General features: G+C 35.4%; 1 protein-coding gene and 1 long non-coding RNA gene across 11 annotated transcripts in view; one reads left to right on the top strand and one right to left on the bottom strand.

Annotated features, from left to right (window-relative positions):
- The window catches only part of LOC145663919 (uncharacterized), a 162,706-nt gene extending 151,735 nt beyond the window's left edge, over positions 1-10,971 (bottom strand). Inside the window, exon 1 of the long non-coding RNA XR_014127296.1 lies at positions 9,478-10,971. This is a non-coding gene — a long non-coding RNA (uncharacterized LOC145663919). The remainder of the gene's footprint in view (positions 1-9,477) is intronic.
- KrT95D (phosphofurin acidic cluster sorting protein KrT95D) overlaps positions 1-25,970 on the top strand; it is a 387,731-nt gene that overhangs the window by 61,008 nt on the left and 300,753 nt on the right. The window lies entirely within an intron of this gene.

Here is a 25,970-nt window from a genome sequence, read left to right as displayed (position 1 = left end):
TGCGAAAGCAGCCTTAGAAATTAAATTGTTGAATAAATATACGGTGAAGAAAATGTTTTATATTAATTCGTTATTTTGAGATTAATTTAAACTTTTTTTTTCTTTTTTTAAATGTAAGCCTTTTGAGTACTATGCGTGTTGATAAACTAAAATCAATTCCACCGTATGGAGAGATGTTTTCAGACAAGAGAAAATTAAATTTTAAGCCCTTCCGGTTTAGTGGGATATGATATCTGTACATACATACAGTTGACGACACACTTATTAACTAGTATATCCGTGAAAGGATTGCGACAGCCCTGTTATTGATGTTCTCTGAAAATAAATGTGCTCTCTACAAATCCTGTCCTATTAATTAAACAATCTTGTAATAACGAGAAATGTAACAGATGTGAAAATCATTGTTGTATGAATGATTTAAACTGCAGTTTTTTAGTATAAAAGGTCAGTATTTTTTTATGGTATATTTTTATATTAACTTTTATTTTATTTGTATATTCTTGAATTTTCAGTTTGTCTGCAAAGAATATTTACAGTGTCTACTAACCTGAAAAACTAGATTTTATTTTTGGATCTGGATAATAGTGGATAATTAAGTAACCGAGATTTTAAAAACAATTTGATAGATTTGATTTCATTTCAGTTTATCGCCCCGTTCAGCAGTGTGGCTCTATGAGACGTGGACCTAAAGCTTAACGTAGAATCCGAAGCACATGAGCTCTCACCGGAGACGAACCCGGGTCTCCCACGCCAAAGGCGCGTAGCCATGAGGAACTATTTTTTGTCTAGTTATTGTTTAATAACAATTTTATTTCTCGTCTTTGATTTAATTTTTAAGGAGTTTCTGTGACCAAAATTTTATATATTTACTCTGTCCGCGTGTACATCTCTCCGGGAGATTAGATAAATAAATAAATAATAAAAATTAAAAAAAAAAATCTCAAGGATTACTTGATAACCACCTGCACCAAATTTTGCCAGAATGTAGAGGGTTAAAAATGAGGAATCGAATTCGTTTTGGAGGCCACATTTACACCGGATGCGGAAGAAATCTACCATTTATTTATTTATTTATTTATTTATTTCTTATTTAAAATGGCGGAGTTAAGGCATAACCTTTTCTTCCACTCAACCATTTACATTTTTCTTGTGCAGTCGGATCTCATAATAGTTTTTTTTTTTTTTTTTTTTACGATGAGAATAAAAAGTTATACACTTAGGTACGTTAAAGAGTTACTGTACAAACCAATACAGAAAATAAAACATGAAAAGTGAAAATGAAACTTATTACATATAAAATAAACACTAAAATAAACAAGCGACAATGCTGAAGACATGTTAAATTATACAAGGAGAGAGAAACAAAGAAATCAATCGTGATTATATATAACATATAAAATACATTCCTATGATTGACTATGTATAGATAAAATGATGCACATACTTAAGTAATTGTGTATAATGTATACGTTCATTGTTGGTTTTTATGTTAGAGTAAAAGTGGTGATAGTGAGAAGCGGTTTCCTAGAATAAATAAAGCGTCTCAACAATACATTCCATCTCCATTCTAATTATATATTCATGTTATTATTCAGTTCAAAAACTTTTTGTCGTCGAATTCTGTCGAGGAATTTGAAGCTTAAAATATATAAAACGATAATCATGCCTGTTATGCTGTATGGTTGGGAAACATGGTCACTTACTCTGAAGACTGAAAGTGCTTGAGAACAAGATCCTGAGAAGAATATTCGGACCCAAGAGGAACGGGAATAGGGGATAGCGGAAACTTCGCAACGAGGAACTGCATAATTTATAACATTTACCAAATATTGTTATGGTTATCAAATCTAGAAGGCTCAGGTGGACAGGTCATGTAGCCAAAATGGAAGAAAGTAGGAACGTTTTCAGTTTTAACCGGAAATCCAATCGGAAAATGACTGTTAGGAAGACCTAGGCGCAGATGGGAGGACAATATTAAGATGGATCTCGCAGAAATAGTAATACAATGTGGAAACTGGATCCAGTTGTCTAAGGACATGAGTTAGGAGAGCTTTTGAGAACGCTGCATTGAACCTCCGGGTTCCATAGGCTATAGAGTTAGTTAGTTATTCCAATTATCCACTAAAACCGGAAGTGTAAAAATTAACTATCACTTCCAGTATTAATTTAGAAAATATCACGCCATACTAGCCCAAACTTCTTTATGTGTTGTACACGTGACACTGTAATTTGTTCTAATATACAATGTAGACCATAAGTCCCTTGACTGAGCGGTGGCTCAGTGGTAGAGCGTTCACCTCCGGTGCTTGGGGTCCCTGGTTCGATCCGAGCTTGCGCCGTGTGGACTTTGTGGTAGATAAACACCATTTCGTGGGTTTTCTCGGGGTTCCCCGTTTCCTCCCACTTTCTTCATTCCACCATTTCATTCATTTCTCATAATCACCGTCTCCTTTGGCCTAACCGGCATAACCGTGGGACGTAATGCTCAAAGATTTCATTTCATTTTCCCTGACTACAACTCACAAGTGGCATGACTTAAGTGATGTGTGGTAGGCACATTGGCTCCTAATGACATAATTTCTACCTTTCTAGACGGAAATTCAGGAATTAGCTGCGAAATTATCTCACGATAGGGGTCAAGTTCCCGATGGACTGTGTTCCCATAGGGAACGTAATCTGAAATCACATACATTTTAACAGTTCATCTGCAATAGAGAAGGAATAAAATTAATACTGTTGTAGAAACGTATTCACTTTCAACAATGATACATTCATTTGTGTGTAAGCTGATTATACAAAGGAACTAAATAATTAGGTTAATGAAAACCCTTGTAAATAACGTTTAATGTGATAAGGGAACAACAAGAAACTTGCATTTATAACCCTTTGGAGACCTTTCCATGAGAACAGAATTACAGCTTTGCTAAGTATTGTTACGCATGAAATGTTTGATAATCCAGAATGCATATGCAAAGGATGATGCACGTGTGAATATGGATTTAATTCGCTAAAATTAGCGGAAGATAATTAGAGACATAAAATGAACAATGCAGATGGTTAATTCAGAAGCAATTAAACTTTCAAAGTTCATATTGAAATCCATTTTGTTTTAAGATTATTATAACTGTTATAGTTTTTATTTCTATCCCTAAAGTAGCAGAATTGAATGGCAAATGTTATCTGTGTATATCGGATCTTAAAGATGATAGATACGAGGAGCGTACGGAAAGTTTTTAGCAGCTCAATAATGTAACATTGCAGAACTTTGTGTGTGTTGCATTTGATAGCCTAAAGTTTATTGACCTCAGTGTTGTAAAAAGCTAGTTTTTTTTTTTTAAGAAAAAAAGAAACAGCCCAGTGGGTTTTATTATTTACGTATATTTTAACAAAAGATCCTACTAAAGATAGGAATTAAACTTTCGTGTTCTATTGTACATATGAAATTATCAAATTTCCTTGTTGAGTCACGGTGGCTCATCTGTGGCGTGGATTTCTCGGGGTCTTTGTAGTGGACAAAGACTGAGTTTTCTCGGAGTTCTCCCATTTCCTCCCACTTTCGTCAGTCCACTATTATCATCCATCTCGTCATCACAGTCTTCCTTAAGAGGCCTCATCCCGGTGAAATTAAAATACCGCTAATTTTACAGTAATTATGTGATATCTTCAAATAGATAAAAAATAATTGAAATGTGGAACAAGAGCGCCCTAGACAATATTATTTTACATGAGATACCGTTATCACGACTCACTTATCTGCTTTCAATTTCCAGCCAGTTTGAAAATCGGCATTTATTTTCGTGTTTCTAAACGGCTGAAAACGAAAGCCTCTTGGTGACTTGTGATAACGGTACCTCACTGAAAATAATATTTGTCTAGGCCGCTCTTGTTCCACATTTCAATTATTTTTTTTTATCTATTTGAAGATATCACATAATTACTGTAAAATTAGCGGTATTTTAATTTCGCCGGGATGAGGCCTCTTAACTCCGATGCATAATCATAAGACATTGAACTAAACTTAAAAATAACAAAGAAAAAATGTCGCACAAGGAATCTAGTCACTCTAGTTGTGTGTATTTTTCGTATTGTGCTACATCGCAACGCACTTTTGGTGTACATGGCTGGGACATGTTTGTTGAGGTTTCATGAAGCCACACTATTTTGTGACATCTTTCTTCGTGTTTTTTTTGTTTTTGTTTTTGTTTTTGTTTGTTAGGGACAACCTAGATTCACATAATTGTACAGTAGACTCCCGAGTACCCGGCCTAATGTGGCAGAAGGGCAGGATGGACTTCTGTATATATATATATGTACGTTAAATAAGAAAGTTAAAGAATACGTACAGTATATGAAAACTGTTCACATTTAAACATAAATTCCATAATGCCTAACTTAAATGCAGGAAACATAATCAAAACATTAACATAAATCGTAGGCCTAATTCTTAAGGAAATTAACTCAAACTGATTTTACAGAATACAAATATGAAAAGGTAGCCCGGAAACTAGACCGATTAGTACGGAGGCCGGATAGTCGCAAACCGGATACTCGGAAGTTACTGTAATTTCCATTCCTTTTGTGTGGGATACGGTGACTCAATGATAGAGCGCTTGACTATGGTGTGTAGGGTATCTGGTTCGATCCCCGGCCAAGTTAGTTTGTAGTGGACAACATCGTGTCCGTGATTTTTCTCGAGGCACTCCATTTCCTCCCACATTCTCATTCCATTCGTTCTTCCATCACCATTCACTTGTCTTAATAATTCGTCTCCCTTACCCTAAGGGGCATAATGTGGGACGTTAAACCGAAAGATTTCATTTTTTCTACTTCTTTCATAAAGTAAGACAAAGAAGAAATGAAATCTTTAATGTAACCTCCCATTGCTATGCTCTTTAGGCTAAGGGAGACGGATGATTAATTGAATTGCATAATTAGAAAATAATTTGTGAAATGAGAGTGTGGGAGGAAACGGAAGAACCTGAGAAAATAAACTAACGTAAGTTGTGCACCTCAAACTCGCATACCCTGAAATCGATTCAGGGACCCGTCGCACCAAAGATGAGCACTCGATTGCTTGAGCCACCGTTCCGTATATATAGGATTGTAATCAGAATGTGCGTGGCTTTCACTAGTGTCCAGAAGCCGCTTTGATACAATTGCGAACTCGTGCCGTATTTGTTCTTTTACTGAATAACTGGAAAGATTCGGAAAATGTACCCAAACAATATTTTCAGATTATCACCTTACAAGTAAAGTGAAATTCAAGCAAAAATAAAGTCCTTTGGAAACCAAGTAAGCATAATCTAATATCTATATATAAAATTGAAAGTGATTATGTTTGTGACTTAATCTCTTGAACTACCCGACCGATCTCGATCAAATTTTCAACATAGATGTGGTTTGGGCCTGGGAAAGTTTTTATAATTTCACTTTCACGGTGCACTTCGCGGAGGAGGAGGGAAATATTTAAAAGTGATCGAAACTAATTGATATTAGTGTCGAATACAAAGTTTTTGGAGTCGTTAAGATGAAGAGTGACACTTCCCGATAATGGTTAAATCCAAATTCAGACCCGCAACTTGGATAAAAATGATCGATATTAACGTTGATTACATAGTTTTCGGGTTCGCTTAAACTAACAGTGACACTTCCGATGCTGTTTAAATCGAATTCAACTCTCGTTAGTATTTTATGTACAAAATGAAACATATTCTTCCCGTGCAAAGAACGAGTATTCTGCTAGTATTGAATAAAACAGTTAAAAGTCTTCATCTCGGCGAAATTAAAATACCGCTGATTTTACAGTAATTATGTGATATCTTCAAATAGATAAAAGATAATTGATATATGGAACAAGAGCGCCCTAGACAATATTATTTTGCTTTAAGTACCGTTATCACAAGTCACCCAGTAGGTTTCCGTTTTCAGCTGTTTAGAAACGCGAAAATAAATGCCGATTTTCAAACTGGCTGGAAATCGAAAGCAGATAAGTGAGTCGTGATAACGGTTTCTCATGTAAAATAATAATGTCTAGGGCGCTCTTGTTCCACATTTCAATTATCTTTTATCTATTTGAAGATATCACATAATTACTGTAAAATTAGCGGTATTTTAATTTCGCCGGGATGAAGACTCTTAACTACTAATTAAAGGTACAACTATTATAGCATTTTTACTTCGAGTTGAGACTAGATTGTTAGAGATCACTTGTATAGGCAAAGTATTTCTGCTGTTTACTTTCTGCTGCTGCCATTGAATAGTTGTAATGTGGACTCTGTTCCCACTTCATGTTACGCTGTGCAGGCAGAAATTGAATAAGACATTTAGCAGTTGAAAGTGTTTACTCGTGCTAAGAGCTAAGCAGTTATACTTTGAGGTGAATGACCATAGCTATTAATGCATTAATTTTGCTGATTCCTTGTAACGTGAAAATTGTTGTATTGTTTGTATTCTTGTCTTAATATTCTACTTTTTCATGCGTGTGCACACTAACAATAGAGATATTTTAAATCTTAATTTTCAGAAATAATTTTACTTCTCGTGGATTTCCAACAAGAAGCATTTAATAACGAGAAGATGGGCTTGTGGGAAAAGAAGCATTCATATTCCCATCTTGCTGTTTACCTGGCGTGACCAGGAAAAAAAATACTGATTGTAATTTTGAATTCTGTCCTCCGAAATAAATGGCGAATGATATACCGGCTCTACCACATTTGCAACTTTGGAATTTGCACGGTCGGTAAAATCTGTTATATCTGTATTATTTAAAATAAATATTTCTTATTTGAAACAGATTTCACGATGGTGGTAGTTAAATGTACTACGCTGACCTTCTGTTTGAATAGTACATTCATAAATCATTTTAGGTCGCATTAATTTAAGGTCACATGGACAATGCTAAAGCAAATGGTCAAACAAATCCCAGCATTAATTGCTTAAGTGTTGTTAAATACCAGAACTCAATTCTAGAACAGTAGCGAATATCTATTCCATTTAATTAGTTATCATAGTTTTAATATGAAAACTAGTCTTGTCTTTGTAACAAACAAGTTCCTTATCATTAAAGGTGGACACTAGTTTTTTTTTTTTTAATTAATTTTGAACAGATGTAGAAGGGAAATCAAGAACCGAAGATAAAAGAGCTCTGAAAGTGCAACTGATATTGAGAATCAAGCTTGATATTGAACTCTATATAAGAACTAAGAAGGATTACCATCTTTCCTCTGCAAGTGTGTTTGCTTCATATTTCACTAACATAATGGATTACTATTAAAAAAAAAAAAAACACACACACACACACACACAACAAAATTGTATTTGTAGTGTTTAAGCCTTTCTGAGAGCGAGTGCCCATTTCCTCTCCTCCTTTGTTCATGATACTTAAAAATAGTGGCTTTTAAGATTTTTTCGTTCTGGAGAAAAGGGGACCGGCAAATGATACCATTGCATGGGGCACCAAATTGCCTAAGCCCGGCCCTGGACGAGAGCGATTATCTCAGTCGATTTCATTTATGGAGTAAATCCGGTGACATGTTCACAGGTAACGGTGATTTTAATGGTGATTATTTATTTCCCATTCACTCATAAGCGTACGTTTCGCGAATGCAACTCTCTAAATATCGAAGAGTTACGGGCTACATAACCATCAGGCGAAATATTTATAAATGTATAGTTCATAGTAAACGCAGGGCGCAAAATTTTAAAGCCAGACGGACTCGCCAATCCAAAAATGATGGTCGCCAGTCTCTCTTACGTATACATTATGAGAGAGGTCCTCCCCTACGGCCTTTGGCTTGACAAAGAAAGATTTAAATCACGGCATAAAATTTCAAAATCAGACAATTAGATTCAGAATAATCAATTTTGAATTGGACAGTTCATATGCATGTTAAAAAAATCTTACCTTTGACTTCAACTTTGTGTAACGCTCTCTCTCTCTGCACTGAAGCACCAGTTGTCGATTCCAGTTTTCGGATCAAAGTCCTTAAGTGAAGGGCCATTGATAGAAATTGTCAGAAATCATCCAGTGTGACAGTCTTCAGTGAATTCCTGTGGGCAGTCTTGACTCTGTTGAAACTGCTAAAGCCTCCCTCACATGAAGCAATACTCACAGGTAAAACTGCACAAAATGTGACAAATGAAAGCAAATTTGGGAATCCTGTAATAAAGTTTTCGATTGAAGGTTGGAAACGAGGGACAAATTACAACGCTGTGAAGACTTCACTTTCCGTGTCCGTTGTGAACACTTCACATTCCGTGTTTTTTCTCACTCAGTGGCAATTATTTTCGTGCGAAACAGACTCTGCGCAGCCCTGTGAGTTTAGGCAGAAACCGTTCCTACTTAACACTGGTCGCCAGCTCTAAATTTGTAGTCGCCATTGGCGACTGGAAATTTTGCGCCCTGTATACTTAAGTCCATTCATTCATAAATGTATATTTTGCTTAATCCAATGTACTGTCTTTTCCATTTTTTTTTTTTTTTTTAAAGCTGTACTTGTGTGTCTGTCTTTGGCAGCAACTTGAACTTTGGAATTTTTCGTTACATATTCTACAAATTCTCTGCAAGTGTAGTGAAAATTCATAGTGATTTGTAAATCAGTTATCGTTAATTATATTGGTTCCCATAATCAGACCATTTGTTCTTTAAGAAAAAAAAAATGTGTTGGGATGAGCATTAGATGATACTGTAGATTACTGAGAACAATACCAGGAATGTGTAAGTGGTAAAGAATGTGCAGGAATGGTGTAGGAATCGAATAGAAAAAAAAAAATAAAGAACCAGTTGCTACAGTTACTACTGTTATGTTTTGATAATGAAAGCAGTTTCTGTTTTTATTTATTAAGTCAGAGGTCCACAAACGATGTCACGCAGTCCCATAAGATGCAACGAAATTTTAGAATTTAAAAACCACGATGCATTTAATAATTAGTTAACGCCAACTTTTAGATAAACAGTATCAGTCAGTAGCTTCAGAAGAGTGCTCAGTACTAGATACAGTTAATACTTTATAGAAACTTATATAGTGTACCGTAAGTCTAAAAATTAAAATATTAAAGAAATAAAAATCAAAAGTAATTGTATCATATCGAAAATTGTGTTATATAAATAACAAAAGGAATAGCAAATTTGTACCTCAATTAAAGAGTGAAAATAAACGAATGGTTGCAATCTCTTATTGTCATAAAATGACAATATTTTATTGATGAAACAACTGACTTAGAATGGTAGTATAGTGGCTATTTTTGTAACAATATAAATTAGTTAACAGTGAGCATCCAAGAGTACTGAATTCATAACCAGACATAGTATGTCAGATTAATTGTATAACAGATCATTATAATTTTACTGAATGCTTAACCAAACGGAAATAAGCTAAATATTTAAGTATTTAAACTTTGCCTGTCACATTCAGAGACCTCCTAATATCATGTCACATGCAAAATAGACAGTTAAAGTTCTCTGTAGTCATACACTACCTCATTGCATATTTCGCTTGGTCTTGGCCGGACAATGGTCTTTCTTGCGGCATTTGTAATTTCGTATAGACCATTCCATTGCGATGCTGGATGCAGAACCCAGAATGCAGAATGCAGAAACCAGAATGATTTTTTAGTTGCAAACTTGGTCATTTTATATGGACTATTGTCCTTGTTTGCCTTAATTATTTTTTCTTTTAACTTTCCCAAAAGCCAACATAAAAATTTACAAATTCCTAATTACATTTCCTGACAAAATATTGTTGTTATCTAATGATGTAAAAATAAGTATTTTTGAATTTTAATTTACCCTGAGGTTTGCTTTCATCTTTTTCGTGATTTTATCCGAATTGTTAATTACTACTGACAAGCAATGTTATTTGACTACAGGTGATTCTTGACTATTTTGCTTCTGCTTCCAACGATTTCTTGATTACAAGTACTGTCCTTGTGAGTTTTAAAAATAATGTGATGCATGTATCCAAAAGTTAAAATATTACAGAAAACTTAGTTCCATGTTCACCTACCAAATTGCCATTATAATTTTTATGAAAAAATGATTTTTTAAATTCTCAGTTCATGGGTTCATTACATTACCCCACCAACTGGAAGAAAAATTCCTGAACAGTACCTTTAGCGTATGTCATTAGTTTTTAAATTCTCAGTTCATGGTTTCATTACATTACCCCACCAACTGGAAGAAAAATTCCTGAACAGTACCTTTAGCGTATGTCATTAGTTTTTAAATTCTCAGTTCATGGTTTCATTACATTACCCCATCAACTGGAAGAAAAATTCCTGAACAGTACCTTTAGCGTATGTCATTAGTTTTTAAATTCTCAGTTCATGGTTTCATTACATTACCCCACCAACTGGAAGAAAAATTCCTGAACAGTACCTTTAGCGTATGTCATTAGTTTTTAAATTCTCAGTTCATGGTTTCATTACATTACCCCACCAACTGGAAGAAAAATTCCTGAACAGTACCTTTAGCGTATGTCATTAGTTTTTAAATTCTCAGTTCATGGTTTCATTACATTACCCCACCAACTGGAAGAAAAATTCCTGAACAGTACCTTTAGCGTATGTCATTAGTTTTTAAATTCTCAGTTCATGGTTTCATTACAATAGGGTTACACGATTATAACTGATATCAGTATTAAGAAAAATCAAACTGGTGTGTCACGATGTCGTGTATGCTAAGTAAAATGCGTTGTTAAACATAAAGTTGGGAGCCAGTGTTTAAGTTGGAATGTGCCATCCCTTGCAGTACTTTCATTTAGAGCCAGGGGTAAAAGTGGATGTGAAAAGGTAGGGGGACGCATGATGTCAAACCGTCCCCCATGCCTATCTTTGCCCATTTTTTTTTTTTTTTTAGGAATTGGAGGTACCTCATTAGGTGTTTCGAAGTGGGGGAACGGCGTACCCCTGGCATTCCTCCTAACTTCTACATCCTGTTTGGAACACACTAGAATGTTCGATTGCTGAGCTTAATTTTGCCTCTGTCATTACATATACCCATCAAAAACGGCCAGAAATGGTAAATGAACTACCGATTCCAGATTCCTTGCCTTAGTTATCAGCGCCTGTCACCTGTAACGAAAAAAAAAAAAAAGAAATAATAATAATAATAAATAAAATATTTGCGCCGTGGATTGCATAACTTCTTGATCATTCTTTAAATATTTAATGCATAAATTATGAAGTAACCTATCATAGTAGTGTGGCGGGTATTTCCTTGTGTTTGTACAGAACAGCTCTCCCTGTCACTGGTTTTGGACATTCCGTTATATATTTGTATTAGCTGGAAGTTCATTCTCAAGTCGAATGGGATGTGGTGCTAATTATTTAGAACAGTAGAAGTTAATGAGAAGCTCTCACAAGTCGGTGCTAAAAGTTTCTAGTGGCTCTTCATTAACAGCATATACACTGCTAAAAACATCTTAAAACTTTTGTTTCTCATTTTGTTCGGTCTCTGAAATACTAAAGCCGTATCACGATTTTCCAACTGTATAAAATAAGGAATGTGTAAACAAATTATCTGGCATTTGAAGTAGGATTGGCATTTTAGTTATCTTCATAAAACATAACTTCTGTAGTAAAAGACAGATTTTATTTAAAGCTGTGTTTATTTGGCAGTAACGGGGAGCGTGAACTTCGGGATTTTCCTTCACATTCTATAAATTCTCTGCAATAGTCAAAATTCATAGAGATTTGAATTCAGTTTCATTAAACCTAAATTATAGTGGTTCCTATAATCAGTTAGGAGTGGTTCCATAAATATCCAAGTTACAAAAATATCCATGATATGGACGACAATGTAGCTTCATGACTGTCCATGTGGGGCAGCCATGGATACGAGAATTGAAGGACATCCACTGAATATCTTATCATGTCCATTTCAGTCTCAAATACCTGTGGACATTATATAAACGTCTGGTTTTCGTGGGGTAGACGCGTTTAGCAATCGCATTATAGATTTGTTCTGAACTTACAGGGCGTAAAAGAACAAACCTCAAACCTTACTGAGAGAAGAATAAACTGTGAAAGTTACTGAATGCATTCTCCCCTTTCACTGGCGTCTCTGGCATGTAACATTTTGGAGGGAGGGGGGCATCATAGAAAGTGATTTAAATGGTACTACCTAGCCCAACCTGTTTATTAACTTCGATTCCATTTGTTACCTTTCTGCTTACCTTCACAGACCCCCTAAGGTATTTCAAGAACTCGGGTTACAATCGTTTCACAGCCTGAATATTATATTCCAAATAAATAATATTATTTATATGATATTCTGTCGTCAGTAAATAAATTAAATTAGAATAAAATATTGATTATTTTGTACTTCAAACTATTGGGGAGACTCGTCCCCCCGCCAGAGAGGCCCGTGCCTCCTCCTGAAATGAGACTTGGGAATATAGTCATTAAAGGCATGGAACGTGGAGTTTGCAGCTATTGCGGGCGTAAGGTTTAAGAAAAAAGTACCTAATGTATGAAAAAAGCATGCACAAATTATACGGCTGGACTAATGCTTTCGGAATCCTGTTTTCCTGGAATAAGAAGCAGATCAACAGACCATCTCGCTACTAGTTCAATCGAAGTGCTTCTGTTAGCAAGCTGAAGTGTGGGATTCGATTCTCGGCCAGTCCAATAGTGTTGTTTTAAACTAGTGCGTGGGGTCCCTGGTTCGATCTCCAGCCAAATAAGTTTGTAGGATATTGTGTCCGTGACTACTTCTGTTTCCTCTCACTTTCTTATTCCACCAATTCTTCCATCATCATTCACTTGCCTTAATCATCGTCTCCGTTATACTAAAAAAGGATATAATCATGGGCAGGGCTGTAGTCGAGGGTAGCGTATAGTACTTTCTAGTTTTGTTTCGTTTATATTTATTTAATTGGACCATGACTCCAATGATAACCTGGCGTCGGGATGTGGCGTCCCCATCACCCAATTTTTCGAAACTGCAATCAGCCACTGATCCTTTAGGTTGGAGGTTGTTGCCGGGCCGATTACCCGGCATTTAAAGCCTACGATCGAGCAGAGTAAAAGATAAGCCTCAGATATGGATTGCTTTCTTGGGATACCAACCTTGCTATGGCGTGTTTATGATAAATGGATTTGTGGTTTTAAGACGTATGGTTTCTGAGCCATGGGACAGGGGAGTGAAGTGCATGTGCACCCAGCAGGAATGGATAGAATGGTGCCGTGAATGGTTTGTGGGGATCTTGGGAAGTGTCGATTTAAGTAAGAAGTGTCATCAAGAAAATAGCATGAAATGCTTTTAGACTATAAAACAGTAATGTATCCTTTATATTTGAATTAAATTAATATGTGTGTTTTACATTGTTCATTAAAAAATGCCTTCTATGACAATCACAGATGATCGCGAAACAGCGTATACCCTCTGAAAATTTTAGGACTACAACACTGATCATTGGATATTAAACTAAAATATTTCATTTGTTCTTTCATCATTCACTTTCCTTAATCATCCGTTTCCCGTAGCCTAACAGGCATCATTGTGGGACGTTAAACCGAAAGATTTTGGAGTTAAGCCATGAAGCTCTTCAACAACCGATAGTCTTAATATCATATATGGTCACGCATGTTTCCTGGATCAACCCATTTTGTTGGAAGCTAATGTCTTCCTGTAGTTCAGGTACCTAACCTTTGTCAGGGAAAGCAGTTTACAAAAATCCATGGGAATCCTGAATAATTTAAAAGCATTATGTTAGTTTTTTTAAATCTTTTATAGAAAATACATTTTATTTCTTTATATAGGTTGTTTGGATCAGAGAGTAGAAATGTTTATTTTACCGTGTGCAGAGACTTACCCTCATAATTAGCACTAGAACTAATTTGGTATTATTTTTACATGTATAAATGGTGGTGATCTATTTTCATAATATAATATATAGGAAAAGCAATTTGCCTGCATCCAAAAATACCGGACATCCCTGCGTGATTCCTGAGGGAGAGGAATCCACAAGACTGACATACTGAAACCAGAATAAGAATCTTACTATAATTGCGTGTTGATGTTGAACGCGTGCCGGAGAGAAAGAGAAAAAAAAAAAAACTATCCATCCGATGGTCAAACCAGTATTGTGCTTCTGAACGTGATGTATAGCAACATTAGCCAGAACCGTAACGCGGACACGACGAGCGTGACTAAAAATACAGTAACCCTACGGCATGAGTTGTGGCTAGTAAGCAGTAACACGCTGTTCTAAACTATTGGTGCTTCCCCTCTTGACATTTTGCATAATTTAGCTAGAGAATGCTAATTAGGAAATTAAGCAAATATACTCCAGAATATAATGCTGTTGGGTGCCTGCACCATCGTGTTTTTCAGCCCATTGATTAAATCGGGAAATATATGGTTTACCAGAACTTCTTTATATACAGAGTGGCTAAAAAATGTATACACTATTTAATTGTGAATAATTCTTCAAATGGATTGACAGAAACATCTCATATTTGGTGGTGTTGTATTGTAATATTCTCTTATTACATTGCAGTGTGTCATTAAGGATTGATATTAGTTTATGTGTTCAAAGAGTTGGTCCTTAAGCATCAGTACACTGGCTATCGAACTGTTGCACGGACTGTAACGTACCAAGTGTGATATCTGCACATGAACGTTCGATTGCTGCTCTTAAGTGATGCAGTGTACGAGGATTTTTATCCATAAACAACGTTCTTGACAGTCCTCCATATGTAAAAGTAGAGAAGTGAGGTCTGGGGAACGTGGGGAATACTCGACAAATCTTCTTCGATCTATCCATTGTTCGAGTAAATTTTCATTGAGTAACATTCTGATAAGATGATGGTAGTGGCGTGGGGCATCATCATGCTGGGGAGATAAGCTTTTGTCCCAATAGATGTTTCACGGACACAGTCTCACAGAGGTCCGTAGTGAGCGAGTACGTTGTTAGAATACAGTACGGGAGTTAGCAGGACTTGTTGCTGTAAGAGGTCGTTAATCATAACATATTACTAGAAAAATTAAAGCTTTTTCACTTTTCTCCGTCCCTGATTAAATTCTTCTCATCATATCTATCTAATCGTAAACAATCCGTTCTTTTTAATGCATACAAATCTAAAGAATATATTGCATCCTCAGGAATCCCTCAGGGTTCAAATTTAGGACCATTATTATTTCTCTTGTTTATTAATGATTTACCTGACTGTATTCCTGACCATGAAAAAATTACTATATGCCGATGATCTAAAAATATATGCTAGAATCAATTCTGTGGACAACAACATAAAGCTGCAGCAAGGTCTAGATCATATTGGTAACTGGTGCTCTTCGAATCAACTTGGGGTCAATGAAAGCAAGTGCAAAGTATTATCATTCACTAGGAGCAAATCACCTCGTCACTTTAATTATGAAATTAATAAATATATAGTAAATAGGCATGACTCAGTTAAAGATCTTGGTGTTACGTTTGATTCTAAGTTAACGTTTGACAATCATATTGTAAATATAACAAGCGAAGCATTCAAGCTATTAGGATTCATAATTAGAACGGGAAAAGAATTTAAGAATTGTTCAACATTACAGAAGTTGTACAATGCATATGTTCGCTCAAAGTTAGAGTATACCCTATGCCTCTACTATTTGGAATCCGACTCACATATGCAACATCGCAAGCAATTAGAAAGAATACAAACAAAATTTTTAAAATTTCTAACATATAAAGAAACTCACATTTATCCTACATTTGACAGCTGTAAAACCATACTTGCTAACTTTAATCTTCCTACACTAGAACAAAGGCGACATGTGATGGATTTATTATTCATTCAAAAAGTAACGCAAAATATTTTGGATTGTCCTGATTTAGTTTCTTTATTGAATTTTCATGTCCCCACATTAAAAGTACGTAGAAACACTGGTCTTTATTACTGCAGAAAATCAAGAACTAATATAATGATGAAATTGCCAATCTGGAGGACAACAGCTTTGTATAATAGAATGTGTACAAATAACAATGAATTTGATATATGTGATATGTCGCCTAAGAAATTTCGGAATGCCATTATCATGAGTTGTGAACTCAAGTTATGTTATCAAGAGTTACGAACATGTAATTGCGTATTTTACAACACTGTAATTGGGCTATAGCCTGTTGTGTTGACAATAAATAAATAAATAAATTCTTGTGCTCATCTGTAACACAACTGTCCGCTTGAAATTTATCATGAATTCGGGCAGTTGTTAAATATGTCTGTTTATCTTCCAAATTAATTCCTCGATTGACGCTGTCTCACTGATAGTTTCGTACTTCGTATACCACCTTTTATTCAAGTGTCAGTCTTTCAGCCATGTTAGAACATCAATCTATAACAATACCAAAATTGAGATATTTCCGTCAATCCATTTCAGTTATATTGACGATTACACAATTCACAATTAAACAATGTTTACATTTTTTGAGCTACTCTCTATTTTTTTGTATGTGTTTGTTAAGAAATCTCAAGGACTATTTGATGGGATCATCAGATTTAGTCAAGCTGTAGAGGGTGAAAAGGTAGAAACCGAGCTCATTTTTTGGAGAGTTGGGAGTCCAGTTTTAATCACTATAAAGCCAAAACCGTAATAGATAGCGAGATGCGGTTTCCTGTAATCCATTAAGCGTCCCAGATACATTTCGTACTGATTCTGAACACTCTACTAAAACCAGAAGTTACAAAAATCCACTGTAGAGAAGAAGGATATGCTAGATATCCGAAACAGTTACAAATTATAATTTAAAATAAAGTGGGTTTTAAGCTTTGGTCAGTGTCTCTTTTGTTAAAATAATTAATCCAAAGCCATGAATAGTCTTACTATTGTAGTGTAAGGTTTTGGTAATCTCAAAAACGATAAGAGATAGTGAGAAATGTTTTTTTTTGGAATCGATTTATCGTTCAAAAAATGTATCATCTTCTCTCTTAACTCTTATCCAAACTGGAAGTGGCAGAATTAACCACTTCCGATTTTAAAGTTGGTTACCATGGAATAAAAACTTTATAGATAGCGAGAAACAGTTTGTGTAATCATAAGCGTCCCAAGAATATATTCCATCTCTTCTGTGATGTTTCTCTTTAAACCGGAAGTAGTAGATATCTACCATCTCCGATTTCAATATTGGAAATTTTTACGCCATACCAACCAAACTCCGTTGCGTGATGTACACTCATGTCCAAAATTATTGTCGCATGTCTATAAATATGTTGTTGTAGGAATCTAATTTGATACCGAATTCGCCCGGTATTTCTTATAATGTTAGTATGTGTATAATCGGCAAAGTCATGTATGTGGAAAATTTCATGTCAAAAGAGCAGTAAATAAGAACAATAAAACGAAAATAAAATTTTCTTGTCCATTTAGCAACATTTTGTTTTACTCATTCTAATTTTCGTATTTATAATTCTTTTCCTATAAAGTTTACCAGAAATATATACACCGATTATAAACATAATATCAGGTATTAAAACTACTCTGCAAGATCATTATCACATTATATTCTTACAAGAAGACAATTATAGATATGCAACTATCATTTTGGACATGAGTGTACATATGATACTGTTACTTGTTCTTTGAAATTATCAGATTTTTTAAATAATTTATAAAATCAGTGGCATGTAATTTTAATATGTATAAATCATATTTAATCCGGTTTACAAACGGTATGGGTCTCAATGCATCTCGATAATAGATGTTGCTACTTGCGTAATTAGTTGCCTGCCTGACGCTAATAGATATCGCTAGCGTGCTGGCAGTGTGCTGATTAAAAATTATTGTAACAATTTATTTGCGACTTAAAAACTATTGTTTCAATGTAACTCTTTCATCATGATATATTATACAGGGTGGCCCAAAAGTAGGTATACAGCGAAACCGAAATCTTAATTTTATTTACAATTTTCAGGCGCGCAAGTGTCCGAAATGTCCTCAGTCATCATTGTAACGTTCATCAAACCTACCCAAAAAGCTGCGACACACATATTACAACAGAAACTTTTGTCCAAATCAGTGTCTTACCTGCGTCCGAACCTGTTTTCATCAAATTTGTCCCTGATACGATAAATTCTTAAACGTATGCTCATAATGTACGAACATGCTCACCACTTTTCCAATAGATTTTAAGATTCCATTTTCTTTGCTCTTCGTCCAAGTTATCAGCCATCATTCAAGAAATTAAGATATGTGAAAAGACAAAGAGAAAAGAAGTTACAAACAACGTGTTATGGCAGTACTACGACTGTATACCTACTTTTGGGCCACTCTGTATATCTAGCATAACCCATTTAGATATTAAGGCTCTTTGATAAGCTTACCTTCACTTTTTGAATTTCAGTGAATAGCATAAAGACAATGAATAACAATAAAAAATAGTAAAGCGGACCACATAGTATCTGCAGAATGCTATTACTTGAACTAGTGACTGTTTTCAAGATCTTTCGTACAGTGTAGAAATTTTCGATTATGACTTCAAAAACTGCAGAGCCAACTTCTGGTTAAGAAATGCTTTGGAAGCAGTTACAATTAGTTCATTTAATTACATTTTGTAGATATTATCCGTCTCATTTTCTATATTTTTATATGCTTCATTGTCATTTTTTTTTTTTTTTAATGGAAGAAAGATAAACTTACCGAAGAGATTGAGCATATCCGCAGCAAGTCGGACTTTTTTTTTTTCATAAGAATTATGTCATCTTGGTCTCGGAACCAATTCTGTTTACAGTCTCAACATTTTAAGTCACTTTTCAGCTAGCATGCAGATCACAAAAATTAGGGACTAAATAATCGAATCTAACGAAATAACATACATGAAAGTTGTTGTGAAAATGTAAATTAACCCTGACTTTGAAACAATACTCATGGCATTGCACTGGGAAGTTTTCTCACGTGCTTCCTATCTTGGAGGCAGAGAACAGAAATTAAAAAACAAAAGAGGTGGTAGCTGAATGCCAAATACCATAGTTCTTTTGGCTTGTGCTCCTCTTCACCGAATCAGTTATATAAATATATTGCCCCGTGCTAGCTCCAATACCATACCTGAGAACCACGGTAATGTCTTTCGTTTATAAATGGATTGATGCATCATAGTCATTGCCAAGTTTCACAAGTTGTTCATTTGATTTTAACAGATGGTGAATTTTGTGCTAAAATAAATAACAGCCATTATTTAACTTTAATAGCTAGAATACGAAATGAAACATCCTTTCATAGTGCTTCTATTAGCAATAGAATTATTGGTATATAAACCGTCATAATATGAAAATCCAAGGTTCGGTTCCGTATCAGAAGGGCAAGAACAGAAGAGGCGTATCGCTCAAAAGGATCTCGTTTAAAATGGTCTCGCATTAAAAGGAAAGAAGTGAAAAATGCTCTACATCAGAAAGACTTAAGTCAAAACAAAGAATAACTCGAAAATATAAAATATTCGAAAATAAAGTACCCCGAGAAAACCCACGGACACGATCTTGTCCACCACAAACTTACTTGGCCGAGGTTTGAACCAGGAACCCCGCGCACCAGATGTAAGTGCTCTGCCACTGAGCCACAGCCCCCCCCCCCTTGGGTAAGATAGTATTCTGAAGGCAGTGAAATATTGGCGAAACTGCAACACAGGTCAGTAATACGTAATAAGTGTTGAATTAGGTCAGATTTTTATCTTTATTTAAATGATATTCATTGATAAAGCATAAATGACTTCAATGGTCTTAATTTTGAGGAAATGTGAAAAGGCAATTGAAGTATTTTATACATGATAATTCATTGAATTACTTTAACTGCTTTTCTTTGGCCTAACCTTGTTGCTAAATATGACCTTTTAAGTTTAAACTTAGGAGGTTTGATTTTTTTTATCCGTATCTTTTTGCGTTAAAATATTCTCGAAAGCTATTCTATTCACGTAGAAGCATAACCGTCAAAGGTGAAAATGTGTCTGAGAATGGTTGAACGTAAGACCTTCATCCGCAGTCGCCGTTATTGAATTATCGAACTCTTGAAATAACAGTGGAGTGGAGAACTGAGAGAGATTGGGATGGCTTCTTTCAGATCTTTATCCGCTCTGTTTATGTTCGAAATTGCTTTAGTAACACCTGGAAGAAAATGTGATTCAGGAATATTTAACCGTTGCATTGTGAGTTTATTTTTTTATGTTGGTACACATACATGGAAAATTATGATAAAGTTCTCAAATTAGCTGAGTAGTTACTACACGTTCCTTTGGTGCACGGGGTATCGGGTTCGATTTCAAAAGATATTATTCCATTACGGCAGAACCTAATGGAAGAGTAACTACTAAATGAAATAAGAGCATGTAAATCATCGTTTAATTTTAGCAGTGTTAACAGGACGTCTGTCACTGTATGACCTTTGGGCTTCACTAACGGTCGTTTCAATAAAATACTGCTAGGAATAAAAGCTAGTAAAAATTACAAGGGTACACACAAACAATTTTGTAATAATTAAGGCAGTGGTTCTCTACCTAATTCGTATCACGACCCCATTTTATTACATCCTCTTGCCAGCGACCCTCTTATAATTTCTGGTTTGTAATAATCTTGTGTGGGATTTTTAATATACCTATTGCGGAGATCTCACGATATCAATCTATTTCTATAATAATAGAATCCATTTCTTGTATATAGTAGCTACAGTAACTTCCCTAAAAGCGAATGGATTAAACCAAATTTGATCAGTTCATTCATATTACAAATACCGAATCCGATGTCATATTGCTTCAAAATGGAGTCCGTTTGAATTTTTTTTTAAACTTCGTAATTCCCTTAATTTTGGGTCATATATAAAAAAAAACAAAGTGATTTCTAATTTTGGTTAAAAAAAGACCTTGGACAGTTGTTTAAAAAGTTATTGAGTATTTTAAATGACTTGATAATGCGTCACGAAGATTGAACCGGACATGGCCGCACTAGCGAAATCACATGCTCAGGTATCTCATTAGCTTTCAGTTTTAATGTATTTCAATATGCAGTTCTCATTACTTCTATATCGTCTCTTTCATTTAAATTGATTTTCTAAACATCGTTGCACCTGTTGAAAATGTATAGTAGACCTATTTTTTGTTGTTCTTAAAAGTACGTAAAAAAAATAAAAATAAAAATATGCCTATCAGAACAAAATTGAAAATAATATTTACAAATATTTTCCGGTTGTAGATCCTAATTAAATTTATCTCTTCCGCTTATCTTTGCGATCCCCGTATGGGGCGCTACCCTCGGGTTGAGAAAGCATAAATTAAGGAAACAAAAAATTAGGAGCAGCTCCCAGAAAAAATAAAAGAATATATTGTGGGTACATATGTGAATCATGAAATTCATCAGTCTGTTTCCAAATTATGATAAATATTAACAAGTCCTAGGGTCTCATTTCCTAAAGGATTACGTCATTCAGCACAAAATATTGGTTTTAGTTTGCGATAATCAATATAGCACTTACAATTGCTTGTTTCAAGTTTTACGTTGCGTTGTGGTCCGCAACATTTTTCGAACAGTGTCACGGAATGAGCCTGCTAAATGTTGTAATCATCAGTTGGCGTCTTAGTGACGATTTAAAAATATATTTATACATCTTAGACACTTTCAAACGTTAGTGCAATATATTGGGTATATGGTAAATTCTCTTAATTCTGGGGGGCCGCGGTGGCTTAGTGGTAGAGCGTTCACCTCTGGTGCATGCGTCCTGGGTTCGATCTCAGCTCGCGCCAAGTGAACTTTGTGGCGGAGAAACACCGCGTGCGTGGATTTTCTCGGTATTCTCCCATTTCCTCCCACTTTCTTCATTCCACCAGTTTGTTCATTTTTCATAATCATCATCTTTAGCCTAGTCGGCATAGTCGTGGGACGTAAAACTTAAAGATTTCATTGTTCTCTTTATTCTGATACCTATATCATGCTATACATTTCCAAAATGCATCACTGTCACTTGCCGTAACATAAAGAATGAACTAAGCGGATAATTTTACGTTGCTCTGAAATGTTACACTTTATTTGCCATATCATTTTTTGACATACAAAGTAGATTTTAAAAAAGGAAACAAAGGTACATTTGAAATTTTGTTAATTTGTCAGACGGCGGCGTAAAATAATCTGTCGGGAATGCAATTAACCATCAGTCAGCTTTGATCAGACATGATAACGCGAACAAGAATTACATGCGTTTGTTTTTATTGTGTCCAGGGATGTAATGGGTCGTATATGGGAGTTAAAATTTAGGAAAGAACGAACGAATGTACCAGTGGTGTGCACGATATTTTTGTAAATGTTCGAACATATTCCTCCGAAAAATTGTAGCATTTCATCATTGAGTGCATCTAAAATCCTTGAAAAATTCTAGCATTTCATCATTAGGGGCATCTAAAATCCTTGAAAAATTCTAGCATTTCATCATTGAGTGCATCTAAAATCCTTGAAAAATTCTAGCATTTCATCATTAGGGGCATCTAAAATCCTTGAAAAATTCTAGCATTTCATCATTGAGTGCATCTAAAATCCTTGAAAAATTCTAACATTTCATCATTGAGTGCATCTAAAATCCTTGAAAAATTCTAGCATTTCATCATTGGGTGCATCTAAAATCCTTGAAAAATTCTAGCATTTCATCATTGAGTGCGTCTAAAATCCTTGAAAAATTCTAACATTTCATCATTGGGTGCATCTAAAATCCTTGAAAAATTGTAGCATTTCATCATTGAGACCGTCTAAAATCCTTGACTCATTGGGAACTTTCAATGAGGATGAAAACAATGCTGGATATTTTACACGGATCATAAAAAAATCTGGAATACTCTATTGGTAATTGAACCTGGATTCAAGCACTTCAAAATCACGCGTAGGTTGGATTTTGCATTGCGATTCCAGCAGCGAGGCTATTTGAGACGTGGACTTAGAGGTTAATATGGAATCTGAACCACACACGCTCCCACCGGGAATCGAATCCGGGTTTCCTACGCCAAGTCACACGTAGAAATCGATAAGTTACACAAAGCGTTGCTTTTAGAACTCACTTCTAAAAATTGTTACAAGGAATGTAATGAATTCTGAAGCTGAAAAAGTAATTACATTGTCAAATTTTGCCGAAAATGTTATTGCACGTTTGGAGAGACTGTATTCCTCACGCCCATGTTTACAAAATCATCCTCCGGGCCAAAATAAGATGGATGTTTCATAGCAAAATATATTCCAAAAAATAAAAATAAAATGAAAGACGGGTAAAGATGAGAACTCAAAAAGTAGTAACGGAAGAAGAATGGTTTTATGAAAACTTTTTTTTTTTTAATTCCACGTCTGCCCCTATAGCTACTTCTACAGATACAAGTTTTATTATATTTATTAGGTATTCCTTTTAATTGTGTTTTTCCCTCTCTCTGAGATACCCTCGAGACATAATACTTTACATTCTTTCATGATTTCGGATAACTTGTCTTACTGCCAGGTAAAGCACACGCGTCGTGTTCTGTTACATAAAAAAGTATGACTAGCCCATCTTCTTCTGTTACTGATTTTGTATTGTTTATATATATAACCTTACTGTGTTACTTATTACGTGGAAGCGGAGTTCGTGACTGGCAATTTGAACATGTTTCTATATAGTGTAAAGTTCTCTTGCAACGCGGACTCTTCTTCCACCCTGGTCGGTCTCTCTTCTTGGTTGGCGTGACTTGTTCTTGCAGAGAGCAGGTGTCTAAAGTTTCACTTCCGTTCCTCCAGGCATTATGTAGTTTACTAACCTGGATAAGTTTCGTTACTCAAAATATGTAAACGAGATGAGGCTTATGATGCTGAAGAATATTTTTAAACACTGTGGGATGTAATTAAAAAAAAGCAAAAATAAAAGATCTTATCGAATTAGTTGTTAAAACATGGTTACGAAGTTCGTTTACCCGTTGTTCGCTAAATCTAATTCAACTAAACCACAAATGACTATGGTGTTAGTATCATAATGTACGGTGACCAGACGTACTGATTTTCGCAGTACGTACTGTTTTTCAACGAGAAATGTCCCTTTAAAAAAAAAAAATGTCCTGCGAAATGTCCTGATTTAACTTATTTGCAATACTTCAATGTTTCATTCTTTATTCACAACAATTGAATCACAGGCATTTTTTTTTTTTCTGAATGATATAGACCATTGTGTTTTTCAACTCTTCTCAAAATATTATTTTTATGTTTCATTAAAATTGTATGTTTCAGCATACTTCAGTTTTCTTTTTCATTAAAGTGACTCTTCTGTTACTCCATCAAATTGTTGAGGGGCCGCGGTGGCTCAGTGGTAGAGCGTTCACCTCTGGTTGTTGGGGTCCCGGGTTCGATCCCAGCTCCCGCCAAGTGAACTTTGTGGTGGACCAATACAGTGTACGTGGGTTTCCTAGGGGTTTTCCCGTTTCCTCCCACTTTCTTCATTACTCATCATTACCGTCTCTTTTAGCCTAACCGGCATAAGCGTAGGACGTAAAACTCACAGATTTCATTTTTTTTCATCAAATTGTTTCATCAATCTTATATTTATCATTCATGAAAGTATTTGGTGCAATCTTAAATTACTTCAATACTTCAATGCTTAACTTTTAACAAAAATGAATGATTAACTTAGGGTTAACGTTAAATGAAATAAGGACACGCATATTACCGACGCAGTAAACTATCGTATATTATTATATCTGTGTCCTACTTTTCGCCTGTCAGAATCTGGTCACTCTGTCATAATGTGATTGTAATCTATGCTGTTCAGTGTAGAACTATCGTTTGTAATGTTTATGGGCTGAGGTTCGATTCCGGCCGGAACCAGTCACTTGGATATACGTGAATTTTCTCGTAATATTTCCATTTTTAGACTTTCAAATTATGCTGTGCCTAAATATGGAAGATGTTACAGCACAACTACTGTATGTCCGTCCATTCGTTTTTGGTTTGGGGCCCCGGTGGCTTAGTGGTAGAGCGTTCACCTCTGGTGCATGGGATCCTTGGTTCGATCCCAGCTTACGCCAAGTAAGTTTTGTGGTGGACAAGCACCGTGTGCGTGGGTTTTCCCGGGGTTCGCCAGTTTTTTTCCCACTTTCTTCATTCCACTATTTCATTAATTTCTCATCATCACCGTGTCCTTTAGCATAGCCGGTGTAACCTTGGGACGTAAAATGTAAAGATTTCATTTCATTTTCGTTTTACTGGCATGAGCAAAAACGGTGAGAGAGAGACAAAGAGAAAGAAAGAAATGGTATTGATATGGTTTCATCGCCTCCCTTATCACACTGTTGAGATGAGCAGGGTGTCTAATTTAACAGCAGTCCATGTATTGAATAAATCAAAACGAATATTGATGGAAAATAGAAAACAAGATTGTGGACGTGCGTTCAACAGCCTGTTCAAGATGACTGAGATGTACCTGAATATCAGCGGTTTACATGTTAAAAAAACACCTACAGCAGTATAAGTATGCATTTGTTAAGTGATGTAATGCTAGAATTTTTGGTTTGAGGAGTCGCTGTATGTTACATCTCCCTATTTGTCCTTCTTCTGTCAAAACCGGCTGTAATAGATGTGCCACTTCCGGTTTCCGGTTTTAACGGGGAGTGGGCACCAAAAACCAATTTTTGAAAAGTGTCAAAAGTCACATTTTTTTTTAAGGTTTAGTGTTGATCGATTTTCTATTGAAAAAACTAGTTTCGGTTTTAAAACAGGTTGAGTTTTCTATCAAACCGTTTTTTGCTACAAACCGTTTTCCGGTATTTATAAAACCAGTTTTGCCAATCACTAGTTTTAACATTGAATTCGTATAGTTTGCAAGTACACTGTAATTTCATAATTAAACGAAATTTATTAGTTTTCTACTTATTATTCAACCAATTGTTGAATAATAAGGAGTCGCTAACGCTCTCGCCTTTGGTGCGACCGGTCCCGGGTTCGATTCCCTGTGGGGACGATCGAAAAAGTGTGAAACGCTTTTTCAGGCTAACCACCTTGAGTGA

Source organism: Thermobia domestica, chromosome 11 (assembly GCF_964235325.1).
Source record: "Thermobia domestica chromosome 11, izTheDome1.hap1.1, whole genome shotgun sequence".
In the NCBI taxonomy this organism is placed as follows: domain Eukaryota; kingdom Metazoa; phylum Arthropoda; class Insecta; order Zygentoma; family Lepismatidae; genus Thermobia; species Thermobia domestica.
This window is presented reverse-complemented; position numbering and strand designations above follow the sequence as displayed.